Raw genomic sequence first — 19,743 nt, forward strand, 5'->3', positions numbered from 1 at the left:
CCCCGGTCCGGGAAGATCCCGCATGCCGCGGAGCGGCTGGGCCCGTGAGCCATGGCCGCTGAGCCTGCGCGTCCAGAACCTGTGCTCCGCAACGGGAGAGGCCACAACAGTGAGAGGCCCGCGTAACGCAAAAAAAAAAAAAAAAAAAAAAAAATGTGAATGGATAAACAAATTGTTGTACACCCAGACAAAGGATAAATAAAAAGAACTAACTGCTGATATAAGTAGCAGCAAGAATGAATCCCAAATTGTTATGCTGAGTGAAGGAAGCATGACACAAATGCATGACACAAATACTGCGTGATTCCATGCACATGAAACTCACAGTAAAGTTCAATTTAATCTCTGGTGACAAAGGGCACATCAGTGGTTACCTTAGCCCAGGAATAGGAAGGGGCAAAAAGAGAAACTTTGAGGATGATGGAAATGCCTATATCTGGATAGTGGTGGCAGCATGCACATACCCTTTTGTCAAAATTCTTCAAACTGTACCTTTAAAATGTGTGCATTTTATTGTTTATAAATTATACTTAATCAAGTTGATTTAAAAATATATGAAAATTCTCCTGCATCCAACTCTTAATCTCCTATAATCTCCCTGTAATCTGTATCTTCTCTCTCGTATTTATTATAGGCACTGTCAGTTACCCTTGTAACCTTCAAACCTGTCCTATAGAAATTCTGAGGTCTCAAGCACTTCACTCCCTGTGGTCAGTGCTTTACCTTCACATGGTAACTATGATTTGTCTTTTCTGACCTCAGCTTTAGTCAAGGAAATGCCCCAGAGGGTAACTGCTTTGCATCCTTCATGAGAAATTCTGAGTCATTCATTCCCCTCCATTTCAACTGTGTGTACATTTTTGGCATGATTTCTAAGGATTGTACTAACGAGACATGATATTCTTTCCGTCTTCCTGCCCGTGAGCGAAAGCAGTCTGTAGACTAGAGATGTGTGCTCTCTCTCACCATATATCTTCGACGTGATTTTCAGATCAATGGGGAAGCTGGTGAGGTTCTTTCCAACCCCCATCCTTCCCCAGTTTGCTTGGCCAACTTCATTTGTGGACAGAGCACATTCACCTTTCTCTTGACTCATGACGATCATGCTGACAGAAGGCCAATTTGATTCCTTGCAGAGCAGTTTTATTTCAACTGAAGAGAATGATCCTTATTTTCCAAAAATCTTTCTCTGGGTCACAGTGTGGCAGGGTTGACTCTTCTGCATTTGCCAAGCAGTAATTCCAATAGTTCAACCCCTCTTGCCTTTAGAGGTTTGGTTTTGCTAAATGAAAGATTCCTATCAGGGAACCTGTTAAGGAAAATGGCTGGACTTAGCAATCATTACAAATACTGGGGAGAGTTCAAGTTACTTTCTGAATAAAAACAGGAATAAAAGCAAAAATTCAAAAACAAACCGCAGAAGTAGACAAGGGAACAAACTCATCAGACTGTGATATTTCATAGGTGTACCTGCTATTCTGTCACCCCCCATTTCCATCTCAAGGCTCCTTTTAGGTGCAACTGTAAGCAGGAAACAAGTCAGGCTTTCTGTGACAATTTTAGACTTCTGAGAATATTTATTAAATGATTATGAAGATGTGACAACCCTCCCTCAGCCAGTGTTAATAATCTTCTACATGAAATATTCTGTTCAAGTTTTCTAACACCATCAGACAAGATAGTCCATGCATATAATTTCAGGTACTCTGTATTTTCCAGATTAATAAGACTACCTTTGAAACTGTTCTAGTTCAGCAGTGCTGTCCTTATCCTTTCTGAGGTTTTCAAAATCTTTTAGCATCAAAAAGATGACTTGTGAAAGTCTTTTGTAAACTCCAATGTTATAAATAGCATTTGATGATTTTTAGAATACACATTAAAAACCTACTAGAAAGTAAAAGACATGAGCAGGTAGTTCATGGAAAAAGATACATAAGTGGCCTTTTAAATATATTAATAATGCTCAATTTCACTCATAATAAGAGAAATGCAAATTAAAATTATACTGAGGTAGAATTTCTCAACTATCTTACAAAAAAAGTCAAGACTTTGATGATATACTTTATGGCCAGACTATGGGGGAAAAAAGGACTTTCATATATTGCTGGTGAGAAGGCAAAATGGTACAACCCATAGGGAGAGAAATTTGGCATTTCCTAGCAAAATTACATATGCATTAACCCTTTGACCCATCAATCCCACTGTTAGAAATTTACCCTGAAAATATACCTTCTCAAATACAAAAAAAAAGTTATTCATTACAAGTTATTCATTATATTATTTGTAATAAAGTATTAGGAACAACCCACATGCCCATCCATAGGGCATTACAAATAAATTATGGTGCATCTGTACAACAGAATACTATGCAGCCATCAAAAAGAATGAGGAAGCAGGTTTATTTCATTATTATAAATATAGAAAAAACACATAAAAAAAGAATGAGGAAGATCTCTATGAACTAATATGGAATAATTTGAAGACTATATTGTCAAGTGATAAAAAGAAAAGTGCAAAAGAACGCTCATGGTATGCTCTTTTGTATAAGAAAGAAGAGGAAATAAAAACATATATGTATATATTCCCTTATTTTTGCAAAAAGAAAGTCAAGAACAATAAATCTAAAACTCATGAATACAGCTGCCTGTAAGGGTGGATGAGTGGGGTATAGGGAATAAGGGTGCAAGCACAATTTCCCTGATCAGAACTGTTTTACTAGTTTTTACTTTTAAGCTATGCATTTTTTACATATTCAAACATAAAATTCAATAAAAAGAAAGATAAGATAAAACCTTAACATTAAATACAGGAAGAAGTGAATGTTGCTGTATACTACATACACAACATAGCCACACAGAAAAATGAATTAATTCAAATAACTTTTAAATATAATACTAAGATTGTATACCATTAATAGAATATATCTTAAGGTCAAAAGAATTATAAAGATATCTTTATAATTTTAAAGAATTATAAAGTATGAACTTTACTTAAGGTTCATAATTGATAGTATTATTGATTGTTGTGTTTCCAAAACTAAATTGTGTTTAATGTGTAACAGTATAAACAAGTAAAAATATTGATGTCAGAAACCAAGGTTTTCACTGTGGGATAAGGAAAAGACATATACGGAATGGGAGAATTAAGGTTTGGGGCCATTTTTTGTTCGAATTAAGGAAGCATTATGAATTCATCATTTAATTTTTTTTTTCTAGCTCTGTCTATAAAAAGGGCCAGAAGCAATGATACTCCAGTAGTAATGAGCATACCTCACACTCAGTTCTTTGTTTCCAAATAACATTTCCCACTCAAAGAAACCAGGGCTTCTTATGAACACGGCTGGCTCCTGGTCTGGGGCAGGGAAAGTAGAAGGTGATATGGAAACATCTTGTGCCAGACAGCAAGGAAGTGCTCAAAGATGGATGCGGCTATGTCAAAAGGACAAAGAAGCATTGAATTAAAAGAAATAATGAGTCCATATTTGTTGGGCTGTATCCTACAGGTCTGCAAAGCCTGTACTTGCTTAGCATCAAGACCAAAGAAAAAGCCGGAGTCAGCAAAAGAGACATCAGTGGTTTAAAGGATGGGGGACCTTACATGTCTGAAGCAAGGTCCTGGAGTGACATCCCGCTATGTGCAGCAGAGGTGGGGCAGGACATGGCGGCAGTCTTTGCTCCCAGTGGCAGGGGGAGATTACCAGTTAGAGGGGGAACTGACATCAGGTCAGCCCATCGGTTACCAGGGAAACCAGCAGAGGGGCACGCCCCTCACTTTCCCTTTGATAAGCTATCATAGTGGAGATGCTCTAAAGTTAGAACAGTCACTAGCTGGGGCCAGGAGCAAGTATGTAGGAAGGTCAGTCAGGTAAATAGGGTATAGGTGAAGCAGGCACTGGTGGGGCAGGAGATGTACAGAGAAGAAGAGAATAGCCACCTTGGGTGGCCTGACCATACAATAGTGATACTCGAGGAGGGGGAAGGACCCTCACTCTCCAACACCTCCATGTGAAATGTCTACAATTCTGTCTCTGGAGAAGCACTGTGCTACCACCAGAAAAAGAGAATCCACACAGAGACCTTGGGAGTAATAAAACAGATTCAAAACAAGTGAGCTGGATCACAAACTTTAGGACCTTGGAACAGATTCTCTCAGAGAGCAGAGAGACGCAAAGGAGAACAGAGCTAGGTCAAAATGTCCCCCATACGTAATGATAGGGTTAGGGCTCGGTCGAGCGAGAACTCTGGGAGGGGGCTGATGGCCTAATTTTGCTCACGTGGAGAACTCTGACTCTCCTTCTCACACAGGGCCCTCCAGGACGGGCATCCTTATTCCATAAAGCCAAAGAGCTTCTTTAGCTCAGGAATTTGTGTAGTTAACAAAATGATTTATTGAGTGTAACTGAACCCACTCTGTCAGGAGAACTATTAATAGTTGTGGCATAAACTCACCGTCCACACACTACAAAGGATGTACAGTGGGTTCCAATAAGTTTCCAGCCTTCCTCCTAAGGATGTGGTAAGAGAACGTTCTCGGGGCAGCTTTTGTCCAAATCCTCGTCTGTGTGTCCTGCATTGCCCTTGTCACCACAGACACCCTATTAAGGCCTCTCAGTCTTCCCTCCAGCACTGGCTGAAATTATAGCCCTCACTGTATCCACTGATTGCAGGAGGAAACGTTAGTGTCCCTCCAACTTGCCTTGCAAGATGCTACTTGCAGATTTGTGACAGTGGAGCTTTCTCTCTCACACACCCATGTGCTCTGGTCCTGCTTCTCTCTGCAGAACTACACTCCCTCTACTCCAGTGATGGTATTGTAAGCGTTCTGCCAGCTGGAGGAGAATCTGAAAATCTTTTTGGCCAGAAGATCTCTCTGAAAATGGATCGCCCATCCAAAAGAAACAGGGCAGCCACGACACTTCTGATGAAGCTCCACTAACATCCCTCAGAGGCCATAGGTCAAGCGGTTACCCTTCCATCACTTCTTGCCCAAGGTCATCTTCTGGACTCCCCAGGTGTTCTGCTTGCTCTGGAATGCTGTTATCCTAATTAGACCCAAAGCCCTACAACCCGGAGGTTAGGAAAGACAGTTGGAGACATCCTGCAGTTTGCCTGGAGTGTCTTCTCTCAGGCTCAGCTAAGTATTTTTCAGAAGCGCGCTGGAGCTGGCTCATATGCGCTCACAAGGGCAGCCTGTTAAATTTTCAGGAATTTCGCAGGTCAATTGTTGAACAATTGGTAGCTTGAAATTGGCCTGGTGGGAATATTTACACCAAGGAAATTGGAAAACACTAAAAATCAGTGTCCTTCCTCTCAGCCCCAGCTGGTTAAATCTTTACCAGCACACTACTATTAGTAATAGTAACCTATGCAGTCTATATAGTAGATAAGCACACCGGTTTTAGAATCAGGTTGATTTGAACTACAGTCCTAGCCTCACACTTATATTACTTAACTCTAGTTTCCCAAAGTAAAATTGAGATTAAAAAAAAAAATACTACGTCATGTAACACTGATTTCCCATTCTTCATGTTTCCACTTGGAAAACTTCCATTAGAGTCACACTCCTGGTCCTTCTCTGATCCCCAAGGGAAGAGGAGTGACTTACATAATGGGTGAACTTACATAATGGGTGAAGAAGCTCAGCATGTGTGACTGCCATTTTAGCAAATGGCACCAAATGTCATGGGCCAAGATAGTTGCTTGAGCATCTAAAGGTTCTGCCCCAAATTCCAACGGTGGGGGCGGGGGGAGGTGTCCCCACACCACAGAGCAGTTCTTGGGCACCAGCTGGGGCCCTACAATCCAGCTCCATTCTGACACTATCTACCAGAGAGAGCGTCAGATTCCACAGGTTAACGGCTCCATCCCACGGGACCGCCCTCCACATCCGATGCCAATAGCCAAGTCCAGATCCACACCAGTGCTTCTGACTGACTGGCTGTAAACCAGAGGTTCCCACAACCTCCTCCTTGGGCTCAATTAATCTGTTCACAGAACTCAGAGAAACATTTTACTTAATAGATAACCAGTTCATTATAAAAGGATATAGGGGACTTCCCTGGTGGTCCAGTGATTAAGACTTCGCCTTCCAACGCAGGGGGTATGGGTTCGATACCTGGTCGGGGAGTTAATATCCCACATGCCTCAAGGCCAAAAAAAACAAAACATAGGGGCTTCCCTGGTGGCGCAGTAGTTGAGAGTCTGCCTGCCGATGCAGGGGACACGGGTTCGTGTCCCGGTCAGGAAGATCCCACATGCCACGGAGCGGCTGGGCCCGTGAGCCATGGCCACTGAGCCTGCGTGTCCGGAGCCTGTGCTCCGAAACGGGAGAGGCCGCAACAGTGAGAGGCCCACATACCGCAAAAAGACAAAACAAAACAAAACAAAACAAAAACATAAAAAAAACCAACCCAGAAGCAATATTGTAACAAATTCAATAAAGACTTTAAACATGGTCCACATGAAAAAATCTTAAAAAATAAAATAAAATAAAAGGATGTAACTTAGGAACAGCCTAATATAAGATATCAGGGCAAGGTATGGGGAAGGGGGATCGGAGCTTCCATGCTCTCTCCAAGCACGCTACTCTCCCAGCACCTCCACACATTCACCACCTGGAAGCTCTCCAAGCCCTGTCCGTTTGGGGTTTCATGGAGCCTTCATTACATAGGCACGACTGATTAAATCATTGGACATTGGTGATTGATTCCAACCTCCAGCCCCTCTCCCCTCTCCTGAGGTCAGGGAAGTGAGACTGGAAGTTCCAACCCTTGCCCCCATCCATAGGTGCCTCTAAAAGTCACCTCATTAACGTAACAAAGGACTTTTTTTATTGCTCTCATCACTTAGGAAGTTCCAAGGGCTTTAGGAGCTCTTTGCCAGAAGCAAGAACAAAGACCAAGTATATATTTCTTATTATAAATCACAATATCACAGCATCCCTATCATGTACACAGCACAGCCAATGAGAGGGAGGCAGGCAGCGAGATGGGCACGCCTCCTTCCTTTCAGGATGCTTCCTAAACATTACACATGACACATGTATACATCCCACTGGCCAGAACTTAACCATATGGCCATCCCAACTGCAAAGGAAGCTGGGAATTTTTTTTTATTCCAGCCAGCCACAGGCACAGCTAAAAACCAGGATTTCTTGTAATATGGAAGAAATGAATCACAGATATTGGGCGGAAATTAATCATCTCTGCCACACCATATAAACATTAGAGACAGAGCTTTGCTCACAGTAAGCAGTCACCGTAAGGGCTCGACGTTGAAAGGGGAGGTGCTAACTACAAACTTCTTCTAATTCCTTATTTTGCAAAAAGCTGGCACTGAATTTTTAAGAATCTGGACCTTTGCATCATTCTTCCTATAAAATGAAGCCTTCCCTCGTATTCCTCTCCTTCTCTTCCACTAAGACATTTTCTAGGTGCCTTTCTTGACTCACCTCCTACCAGCCTCTACTGGATTCTTTACTGCAAGGAGGGTCGGCCATGTGCTATTTGTGAGAACTGGGGTTGTAAACCTCTTTATACCTCTGTTTCCAAGATGTAAATGGAAGTAATCATTTTATCTAACTTATAAAGTTGTTGTGAGGATTAAATGAGTTAAAACATGCAAAACACTTGAAACAGAGCCTGGTACATAGCAAGTACCATATACATTTTTTTTAATTATTATACTTAACTCTGGCCCATATCACACGGTACTGTAATTTTCTAAAGCAGGATTTTTGTCTTTTATCGAAAGAATGGTAACAAAATGATAGGTGTGGCCATCTCAATACTTTCTCCCAGGAGATTTTGAGAGTTATTCTTGTATAAGTCATCACCAATATGACATAAATGTGCTAAGCATGACTCAGAAAGTTCCTGGGATTACCTATGTCCATTTAAAATTCTGTAGCATTCTACTATGTCATTATATAAAGAAAATTCACTCCTTTGTTCATTCAACAAACACCATGCTAGTATTAAAGATATGTTGAGGAACAAGATATTCTCCTTCCTTAAGAACCTCACAGTTTACATTATCTATCTGTCGCTGTCTCTCTCTCTCTCTATCATCTCTCTATCTAGCAATCATGTAACAGTGAGAAAGGGTCCATTTTATAGAATCCTTCCTGTTGCAAATGACTGCAACCCAACTCAGACTAGTTCAAAGGACAGGGAGCATTTATTGGCTCATTCATTCATTTACTCAACAATAAACTGCTGAACTATCTAGAGGTAAATTTTTCAAACATTTCAAAGCTGGGTCTGCACGTTTAGAACTCTCCCTCTCTCTCTCTCCCACCCTTAGCTCCACTTTCCTCTGACAGGCTCTTTTCACATGGGCCAAAGGCAGCCCCCAGCTTTGTCTGCTAGCTTAGCAACCTCAGCTGAAATAGGGAGCCTCTTTCTCAACAGCTCTGGCAAAAGTGCTGAGGCTGGTCCTCAGCCGTCCGGGTGAGTCATGTGTCCATCCCTGAGCCACTCGTGTGCCTCCGAACTGGGACTTCAAGCTCAAGCACCCACTCCCTGGTGGAGGTGGAGGTGGAGTTGGGATCAGTCCCACCCAAGCCTTATGGATGAAGAGTGGGAGGAGTGACTTCCTTAATGAGGAGTGGGGTGCTAATACCAAAAGAAGGGAGGCTGGACGCTGGGAAGGCAAAAGCAGAAGGCGGCTTGAAAGAAAGCCTCAGGGAAGAGTTGATGCGTGAAATCGGGTTTGAAGGGCCTTTGGAATTCAGCTGACAGATCAGGGATTTCAAAGCAAAGGGAAGACTGTGTAGACCTAAGCACGTGAGACCGTGTGGCTTATTTAGAGGAAATGAGTAGGGTTAGGATATGACTTGAGGAGAAAACAGTGTGGCAGGGAAGATGGGCAAGCGTGAAGCCAGCGTGAAGGTCTCTGTGTGCCCAAACGAAGATAATTCGGGCACACGTGTCTTCACACTTGAGGAGATTTTTCCATGCTATTTCACTGACCTTAAAGAAATGAATCTAACACAAAAGAAAACTGAAGACCGAAATGATAATTTCTCTTTGTATATCCATTGCCTGGCACATATGGGCCCAGTAAATGTTTATAGATCTGAAATGAAATGTCTTCTGAGCTAAATAAGATCATTTCTCTCCACCATACCCACATAGCATAGTGCTGGTACATTTTAAGTGCTCAATAAGCATTAGCTGTTATGCCTTCATGGTCATTAAGTCAATTTTTGATGATATATACTTAGCTTTCATCATTCCTCAGACTTTAGCTAATTTACTGTTACTTAATTCTCAGAAAACTTGAAATTAGAGTTGGAGATGCATTTAACTCAGAAACATTATTTTGCAGACTTGTACCTAAATCAGCAACAACGACAACAAAAACTTAATACTGCTGTCTGGTGACTTAGAAAGTAAGAAATATAAGTCAACTTTTGTATTTGAACACTGTAAGATAAAAGGGACCCACAAACACCACATAGAGAGTGGGTCTGCAAGACTGGTAAGGATTATTTTTCATTTGAGTAAAACAAGGTCAGTTCACCCTTTGATGAGTTTCTCAATTAATCTCATTTCTTTGCTGGCTAGTCTTCCCACTTTCCCAGAGCCCCTAGGAATCTATAAAATAACAGATGATCATGCCAACCACTCCTCTTGGGGTTATTATTATTATATGTGTATAATAACCACAAGGTTATGAAACTAGATGTCAACAAGAATCAATTAAAACATTGAAAGTAATGGTGTAAAGAAATTGGAATTCCATCCCTAGCCAGAATCCCCATCTGCCTGTGGCTTCCTCGTCGTGTGCAGTGGTTGGGGGGGCAGAGAATTCTCTGGGCATGTTTCCCACAGAGGCCTCTATGGGATATTCTTGGTCCCCCTCTAGCCTGCCCCAGAACCTCAGTTTGGGGTTTGTCTCTCTCAGTCATTTTGAAACCTTATGTTCACACTTGATAGGCATAATGGAGGGAGAAAGGAGAAACCATTCATTGTTAATTCGATAAATATCTATCAAGAACCTACAACATGTCAGGAACATTCTAGAAACTGGGGTTACAGAATCTCTGTCCTCATGGAGTTTTTATTCTCATGAAGGGAGACACATATTAAGCAAATAAGTACATCATGTGAGATGGTAATAATATCCAATATATAGGCAGAGAAGGAGGGACAGGAGAGCAGGAAATGGGTGATCAGGGAAGGCATCCCTTTGAAGATGAAATTTGAACAAAGACCTGAAGGATATAAGGGAACAGCCATGCTGATCGTTGAGGGAAGACTGTTCCAGAAACTGGAACAGCAAGTACAGATGTCTTGAGGAGGAATGTATCTGGTGTGATAGAGGAAGGCCAGAAACCCAGTGTGTCCAGGGCAGAAAGAAAAAAAGGGACAGTAACAGGAGATTACATCAAAAGGGAACAGACACTGCAAGGTCCCTGTCGGCACCTGGGAATTTCCACAATTTTTTTTCTTTGTAGTCACCTTATGTGTCTCCTCTGTGTGCTGTCATTTCCTGCTTCTCTTACCTTTACTCAGCAGACATTGTCTTTTCTCTTTCTCAGGAATATTTGTCCTTTTTACTGCCCAGAATCCCACGCCTCCTCTTCTAAAGCAGCAAGGTGATTTTTTTTTGGAAAGAGCATCTCTCCCATTGCTTCTGTCAATCAAAGTGCTCCCCACGGCTGTCTCAGCTCAACCAATCACACTGTCTGTCCCTGGAATTAGTCTTCACCAAGATGAACTGAGGCTTAATCAACTTGACTAGGGTTCCCCAAAATGACTGTCCAGTAGCTTCTGGTCCCTGGTTCCCCAAAGCTGCCCTGGTGTCTGTCCTTTCTGGAACTTGACTATCTAGCTCTTCTTTCAATTCCATAATCTAACCAAGACTTTCCAGTAAATTTATTTTTAACTTAACAAAGCACCCCTAACTTATCATCAACCACCCTGGCTCTTCTTCCTGTCATGACTCATATCATATGGTCCCCATTAACGCTAAGTTGTGGACTTGTGGGAACTTGTCCTTTCATAGCTAAAATAATTTGTCATTATAACACTAAATTCTCAGTCTGAAGAAAATGTTAGCATTTTCCAACTGAGTTATCAGGATAGTTTTTTTTTTAAGCAAAACCATTGTTTGCTATGATTTGACACATTAAGAAGAAAAAGTTACCACCACTACAATAAAAAAAAATAAATTCTTAAAGAGAAGGAAGGGGTTAGAACATCACAATGAAACACACAAACTCTGGAATCACACAGCTTGAGTCTGCGGCTCAGCTCTGCCATCTGGCAGCTGTTCAATCTTAAGGTTTGGTTCCCCTAGAAGCAAACCCTGAGACAAGGACTCTAGTGCAAATATACGTCTCGGAAGTGACCCCAGGAAACACCAGTAGGGGAAGAGAGAGAGAAGGGGAGGCAGCCAATAGAAGGTTCTTTATCAATACAGGTAACTATGGGCCACCGGGTACAATCCTATGATGAGTCTCTGAGAGCCAGCATAGAAAATGCCCCTCAGTTCTCTCCCACCCAAGGAGCAGGGGAGTTGGGGTATTTAGACACCAACTCCATCAGTCATTGGTTAAAGGGTGCTGGGGGGGGGGGGCGGGGGTTTGTTGGGATTGGAATGGACATATTCCCCAGCACTTCTGGCCTCCTCCAGCAGCCAGGGAAACAGATGCAGACCCTGGCAGTGGAGAGCCAGCCAGTGCCCACTGAAATGGTGTCACGGGAGGGAGTACTGACTGCTCCACTCCACTACTTAGCTCTGTAAGCATCAGGTTCCCCATGTGTACAATAGCATAATAATAGCATCTCACAGGGTGGGTATGAAGATTAAATGAGATGATGTGTGTGTAACTGCGTGGCACATGAGTACACAGAGAGTTTGTACATGTTGAACATCATGAAGGACACAAAGAGGGAAACACATGGAAAGCCCAAGAGGAATGAGTAGGGAGAAATGGGAGGTGGTGAATGGGAAAACAAAAGAAAAACTTTTACGAATTAAGACATACAAAACAGACTTTGTGAAAGAAGCAATATTCTCAGCACATTCCAGCAGCAAACAGGCTTTCTGCAAAGAATTTTCAAGAGATTTGCTTCTTGAGAGTCAGGAAGAAAGTTTGAACAGCAAAACCCGCCATTCCCTGAAGATTGGTAAATACAGCGGCTGGAAAGAGGAAAAAAGGGAAAGGAGCTGTTTTTCTGAAACTATGCTTCTACCTTACTCTCTTTATCCATGAGGACGGTAATTAGTTCTTTCAATATGACAAGCACACAAGTTTCTGCCTTTTCTAAGAAGGAAAGAAAATTAGTTCATAAAGGCATTTCTTTCTTTCCAGCAAGTCCTGTAGTTCCACGTCCATAGGTGAGGGGAGGGTTGGGTAGGGGGAGAAGAGAAACAGTAGACAATTCGCCATTTGTACCTGGGGAGGTACAAAGTGCTGGAGAGAAAACAAAGGGCCTTCAGCTGTGTGGAGGTGGGTTTGTTATTTTCTCTGGGTGTGGGAGAGAAGGCTAAGGAGACTTTTGAGCTGAGACCTGAAGGAAATCAATCAGCCATGCAAATGCCTGGAGAAGAGTATTAAATGGCAAGTACAAAGGCCCTGAGGCAGGAAAGTGCCTAGTGTGTTTGAAGCACACAAAGGAAGCCTCTGTGGCTGGAATGGATAGAAACTGGACACAGCTGAAGATGCCTTCCCAGAGGCTGAGGTGGGCCTGAGGGAAGGAAAGGGCAGGGAGGGAAGTGGGGGAGGGGAGGGGAGTGGGGGAGGGGAGGGAAGTGGGGGAGGGGAGGGAAGTGGGGGAGGGGAGGGAAGTGGGGGAGGGGAGGGAAGTGAGCAAGACGAGTGACATGATCACACTCACATTTTAGCAGGATCCCCCTCGCTCCTGATTTGAGAACAGGCTGTCCAGAAGCAAGGGTGGACACAGGAAGCCCAGGGAGAGAGGTGTCGTGGTCTGAAAGCAGGTTGGAAAAGAACTTCCAGACCCAAGGCAGAATGTAAAGAAGATGGAATTTATTAGAGGGAAGGGTCACTGCTAGAACAGCGGTCTGACTTCCTAGTAGTCTGGGAGAGCCCAGCCTGAACATGTGCTATTGGTCAGTTTTTATAGCCAGAAAACAAAGGAATGGTCCGAGGTGAAAATTTCGTTTACTGATTGATCGAGGCACATATACCTTCCTTCTATAGGGTGGGAGTAGGACAGGCCAGATGCCTTTCCTTATTTGGGACAGGTCCCGTTGCCCAGGTGGGCATCGCCCAGGTGGGCTCAGGAATTTCGTAACCATCGCAACATGGCGGGGAAGGCGAGTAAGAGTCCGGTAGGGGGTGTAACACTGACACTTTTTCAGGTGGGGTCATCCTTTGTCCTTGGTTGTAATAATCCAGGTGATGTGGCTTGGACCAGGGTGGTCACGGTGGTGGTAAGAGCTATTCATATTCTGGATCTACTGTGAACAGACGGTCAACAGAATTTGCAGATGAATTGGATGTGGGGTATGAGAGAGTAGAAAGGAATCAAGGAAGTCTCAGCTTATTCAGTAAAACAACCTGTACTACGTGCCAGACACTGTCCTGGACGCTGCAAATGCAACAAAAAAATTTTCTGCCTTCATGAAGGGTTTTCTCTAGTGGGGGAAACTAACCATAAAAAATACAAATATTCAGTATGTTAGGTATGCTGTACGGTGGTGAAGTGCTAACAAAACCAAAACAAGGATACGGAATGTCAGGAGTAGGGATTGCAATTATAAAAGAGGGTTTCAGGAAGTCCTTGCTGAGAAGATTAAGATCGGAATAAAGACCTGAAGGAGTGAACCGTGTGGTTATCCTGGGGAACAGCAGAGGGAACAACAAGTGCAAAGGCCCTGAGGGTTTAAGCACACTGATTTTGTGATGCCAATTAGACATCAAAGTGGAGCTGTCAAGTAGGTAGCGGGATGCATATTATGGAGAAGACTTTCTCAGTGGTTCTCTTGGCTTTGGGCTCACCCTCTTCCAGGTAAGGTGACCAACTGTCCTGGTTTCCCTGGAACTGAAGGGTTTTCTAGGACACAGAACTTTCAGTGCTTAAAAGCAGGACAGTCCTGGGTACAAACTGTTGTTCACCCTAATTCCAGCTCATCCTGCATCTTTCTGTCAGAGGGATGCTTCTAAAATATAATCCTAAAAAGTAGATCCTAAAAATCCTTCCGTTTTTCCTTCTAGCATGAAGGATCAAAGTTAAAGTTCTGTAGAACTCAGCACAAAAGTCCCTCCTACCCTGGTCTCAGCGTCTCTCCTGCCCCTCCTGCACCAGCAACCCATTATCTACCAGCTGCCCTCACAGCCAACACATCTTTCTCAACAACCATCCAGCACTATGGCATCATTGCTTCCTGAATAAGTTGAGATATTTTAAATCGCCCACCAATGGCTTTCATACATCTCTTCTCTTTGCCCATCCCATCCCCGTCTCCACTTCTCCGTGTCGCTAAAATACTTCTCTTGCTTAAGTCTCATTTCAAGGGCTACCTCCTGGAAGCCTTGCGGATTGATATAGATATTGTATCTGCACGTCCATGGGGCTCACTGTATCCTGCTAAGGGCTGAATCCAGGTGTGGTGGGTCCCAAATCTTATATAATTTGAGGATACTCTTTAAGAAAAATAATACAAAATTTCAAATACAGATTTAGGTATAAGAGTGAATATTTACTTAGAAGGGACACATACAAATGAGGAGTCCTGAGGCGTTGCAGTAAATTGCCCTCTGATCCCACTCTTTCCACCCCAGGTGGAAATTGGAGGTTCCCTTGTCTGTCTCCCTCCCTGGACTGTGAGACCCCTGGGGGCAGATAACTTACCTGCTATGTCTTTGCATCCCAAGTGCCTGGTGTGTGGAAGCAGCTCAACGATGTTTGTTGACTGCCAAAATGAGTGGTCAGGCTGGTGGTGACAAAGAACACTGGTCTGTGAGTCAGATCCTGGTTTTAGTGACACCTGCCAATGACCAGTTGTATCACCTGAATATAAGGAACAAGGAACTTAACCTCCCAGATATTAAAAGCCATTAGGTGGCCTACCTGTGTGAAATGGCTAGGTAGACTACCTGGCCAGAAGAGGCGCTTAGTAAATACTTGTTTCTCCTCTTTTCCTACCCTTGGGTTCTGTTTCCCTTCCATCAGTCACAGGCCCCCAGGGCTGGGATACAAGCCAGGAAATGGGGCCCGCTCTCTGTGAATACATGAACTTGTTTAGCTCCGCTGTCTTACCTTTCAGAACGACAATCAGTGTTGCAGCTGAAATATTTTCCCTGCCGCTCATGAGTTAAGATTATTTAATTGATCCTTTAACCCTCCTATTTGTCTGCAGGTCAGCAGGAACATCCATAATGTGCCGCTGTGCACTTGAGCTCAGTCCAGGGTCTGTAAACAAGGATGGGAGAGTGCTGTTTCTGCTATTTAAGCCAATCAATGTTATTGTTTTAAAGGAACCAATTTCCTTCCTTGTAAACCCAGGTATATAATAAATAAATAATTCAGCATCCCTGAAATATTTATTATAGGCAGGTAGCACTCTGCTCTCTGAGAAAAGCAACTTGTCTAAGAATTGGATGCTGTTGGTTACCAGCGGCTCCAGTAATCATAGACCCTGTCTGTTGCTTTCCATCATTTGTCTACGGCTCAAAGCAACCTTGGGAGTTAGGAAGAGTGTCTCCATTTTAAAGATGAAGAAACACAAGAGTTATTAAATAAGTGTACAGAGCCAGTAAGTCCAGGAGACAGTATTGTAACTGGTCTCTTTTGGGCACACCTCTGCTCTCTGTGCGGGGCAAGAATTACAGTCCACTTTATAAGTGTCAGCTCTTATAAAGGACAACAACCCCCGGGATTTCTTTCCAGATGAGCCATTCTGCTTCTCTGTACTGCCTGGATAGAACCAAGAATTTACTATACCGTGCATCACATCTCATTCCCTGTCCCTGGGTCAGTAGCCAGCACCCCAAACCAGTCTGTGGTCTCTAAGGCTGAGTCATGTGTTTGGACTAACGAAGATCTTCAGATGACAGCCCTGTGCATTTCTTTTCAAAATCTCTGCTTTTGAGATGACCTAGCTCACCTTGGTGTTTGCTAAATGTTATTCAGGTGGCTGTTACAGTCAGTCACTGCTTTTTCTTGGATGGAAATCACCTGTTGTTGATGATGATGATGGTTAAAGCTATGATTAACCCAGTACTTGCTACATGCCAAGGACTGTGCTGACAACTTTGCAAAATGTCATTTAATTCTTAGAAGAACCCTTTGAGGTGGATGTTAATGTCTTCATTTTTTAACTGAGATGCCTGAGGCCTAAGTAGCTGCAGAAAATAACTAGTTCTAAACCACACAGGTAATGAGTAACCAACACAACCAGGATTCAAACTGGGGTCTCACCAATCATACAATGGATGCCCTGAGCCACTACGACACCTCCAGTGGGAGAAGAGTCGGTATTCGCCATTAACTAACGTAAGCTCTAGTCATATTTAGGAGATATCTTTATTTCTAGGCAAAGGGTATCCATTCACCTACCCACCCATCCACTCATCCATCCCTCCATACTTTTCCTCACACAGACTATTCCCTTTGACTGGAATGTTGCTCTGATCTCCCCATAACTGTGGAGCTAACCCCCTTCTCAACCCTTAAGTCTCATTTTTAAGTTCCACCTCCTCCTGGAAGTTTTCCTAGCCTGACATTGTGTCCCATCTCTGTGCCCTCATGGCGCTCTATTTATCCTACTCAGGGGTGGATCCCGATTTTGCGGGGCCTGAACTACAAGGTACAGTCAAGGAAAATGACTTCCAGGGTAGAAACTCAAATTAAACAGGGAAACTAGACCTTAACTTCATCTCCTCTTTGAGTTTTGGGTTTTCTGGATACTCAGTGTAGCATAATCATAGCCCTTTAAAACTTAATGTTTAATCCAAGTGTTGGTGTTTTATTTTTCTGAAGTATCGAACCATTTCAGCTCTAGATAGACCAAGGTTCAAAGGATTTAACACTATCATTGTTCTGGTTCAGGTTTAAGTTGCTGAGCCTTAGATTCAGCATCCCCACAGTTGTAGCCAATAGAAAAGTGAGAGCAAACAGCGTTGACCTAACCTGAGGTCCTAAATGCCAACACCTGTCATGATCATTTCAGTGGTTAGCTTAATTTGCAACGTGTGTTTATCAGATCTATTTCTGCTTATACAGACTTTGTTAAAATCAGATCACAATAAATATTATATTGTGTTAATAACCCATACTGAAACTTAGAGATGTTTGCTTCTTACACACAATTAACAGGAACTCAGCGAATTAGTTATTATCCATATTCTACCTGTATGGAAACTGAATCTGAGAGGTGTGATCTCCTTGAGGTCACACAAGCTAGTAATAAGTAGAGCAAACCGAGTTATGATTACAATGTAAATGTCCTTTGTCCATACTGACTCTCCCAAGAACCAAATCGTAAAACTAGACTTCATGGCTTCAGCAATCCTATTAAAGATTTACACTTCTGCATGCAAATTAGTCTCACTAGAGAATGACAGATTGACATGGGCGATCCAAAGTAGTCAATATTTCTGCAAGTGGTAATTCCAAAGATCCTGTATTGGAGCTATCGAGGTATTACTCCCTTTCATTTACTTTGCTTTATTGTAATTATGGAATTCCCCCTCTGCTGCGGCTGGTGAGTAGATGATGCCCTGAACTCTTAAGCTGATTTAGATGGGATCATCTCTTTTGTTAATACTTCAGCTCAAACTTTCTCCCGAGAATGTTTGCTTATAAATCCTTAGACATTTCCAGAGCTAACGGGAGGCTCTTGGTCCTCACAGGAATTTAAAGGAAAGCTGTAAGTTGGTCATCAGAAGTCCCTTTGTGAGCTCCTGACGCTGTCTGGGGCACCAGGGCACAGGATCAGGCTTCCTCCTAATTCTGCTGCTCTGCTAATCAAGTGAAACAACCCCACGTCATACTCGTTTCTACTCTTCTGTGGCACAAGCTGTTTATCATCAGAATAAGCAGACTTGAAATTATAGGTGGAGCCCATGGTCCCCTCTCTCCCTTCCACCCTAGGCCACACTTCTTGGGAGTTAAAGGGTAATAATGGGATTACATTTACAGTAACAAATCGTATTTTGCTACATCTCTCCCACTCCCCTGTCCCACCTTGTTTCCCCCAATTAGTTCTGGAAAGCCTGGGGCTGGGCCTCATGGACTCACCAGTACAGGATCCTGGGCATCTTTCTACCAGCCACCATTTCATCCCCATTGTTGAAGTCTCTGCCCAGGTCGAACCACAGGGAGCAGGCGCAGTGTGGTACTCCCTCTGGTGCCCAGTAGAGGGCACTGTTTCCCACCACACCACTGTCTGCCTTCGCTCCTGAGGCACTGGGGTCCAGGAGAGCTGTCCGCAGGCCCCTCCCTGTGGCGACCGCAGCTGCCGCCATCCTTCACACTCTCTGCACTGGCCCTTCAAGTCTCACCATGATGCCGCAGCTGCTTTGCTAGAAGGAGGAAGCGCTCTTTCGGTGCCTTTTGGACCCTCCCCAGGGCATGGCCCAAAGCAGGGCCAACTTGTGTTGCAGACGCTCAGAGACGTGTGAGAGCAGCTCTTGGGTTTCTACGGTGGCTTCTCCTCTCGCTGGGAGGTGGCCTGCCCTGTACTCAAACCACTCCTGCCTCAGGCCGCAGGGACATTGTTCTTGGGCTGAATTTGTGTGCCTGCACCTCTGTCCTTAGCACCAGTTCTTCCCCAGGAGGATCTAATGGCCCTTCAAGCAAAGAGGATCCTGCTGGGGCTTCCCTGGTGGCGCAGTGGTTGAGAGTCCGCCTGCCGATGCAGGGGAGACGGGTTCGTGCCCCGGTCAGGGAGGATCCCACATGCCGCGGAGAAACTAAACCCGTGAGCCATGGCCGCTGAGCCTGCGCGTCCAGAGCCTGTGCTCCGCAACGGGAGAGGTCTCAACAGTGAGAGGCCCACGTACCGCAGAAAGAAAAAAAAAAAAGAGGATCCTGCTGGGTCCACCCAGCAGTCTTTTCCCCGTACAGGTGAATCCAAGTAGCAAAAAGAGATGTGCTCAAAACACCTGCTTCCAGCCCTGGGGTTACCAGCACTCAACTCCAAAACATACAAGAACTTGTTGGGGTACTGAGTTGGTTGAATTCCACAAAGCCAAGTCCAGAAGATTCTTCCCACTTGACACTGAAATTTTCAGGCATGAGAGGTCACTGTTGCACCCTTATCCCCACTCTAAACACACCATGGACTGGGTGGAAAGTCCACGCCGGCCACAAACTCATGCCAGGGACAGCAGTTCTGTGTCACCTCCACTGATCTTCCAGGCCTGAAATCAGCCAGGACATCTGTTAGCTCCTGCTTGAGGTGCCCCCTTCTTAGCAGTTGCTAAGGTACTTTAGAGCAGGAATCCAGAAAAATGCAGCAATTGTGAGAATCTGTGCAACTCTGGAATCCCTGCAATACGCCTGCGTTGTGATGGTACTTACATAAACCTCATGATTTCTTCTCTGGGAATCTTGCTTTTCTGAAAGACTGTTTGCAACTGGCCCCTTTGACAGCAACAAGTACTGTGGGCTCTGATAGGACAAACTTCCTCCTGGAAACAGTTGCAGAAATAGGATAAATGAGGCCAAAACAAATACACATGGTAGCCCCCCAAAACATACCAACTCCAATGTTCGTATTTCCCTGGCCCTCGAGTTTCAACTCCAGCTCATGCGGGGAG

General features: G+C 43.8%; 1 long non-coding RNA gene across 1 annotated transcript; it reads right to left on the minus strand.

Annotated features, from left to right (window-relative positions):
- Window positions 1–272: 272 nt before the first annotated feature.
- Window positions 273–19,617, minus strand: LOC132529129 (uncharacterized). Its single transcript, XR_009543382.1, has 3 exons — window positions 19,505–19,617; window positions 15,239–15,391; window positions 273–1,309 (listed from the first exon to the last, which is right to left on the minus strand). It is a non-coding gene; the product is annotated as an uncharacterized LOC132529129 (long non-coding RNA).
- Window positions 19,618–19,743: the final 126 nt, after the last annotated feature.

Source organism: Lagenorhynchus albirostris, chromosome 11 (assembly GCF_949774975.1).
Source record: "Lagenorhynchus albirostris chromosome 11, mLagAlb1.1, whole genome shotgun sequence".
In the NCBI taxonomy this organism is placed as follows: domain Eukaryota; kingdom Metazoa; phylum Chordata; class Mammalia; order Artiodactyla; family Delphinidae; genus Lagenorhynchus; species Lagenorhynchus albirostris.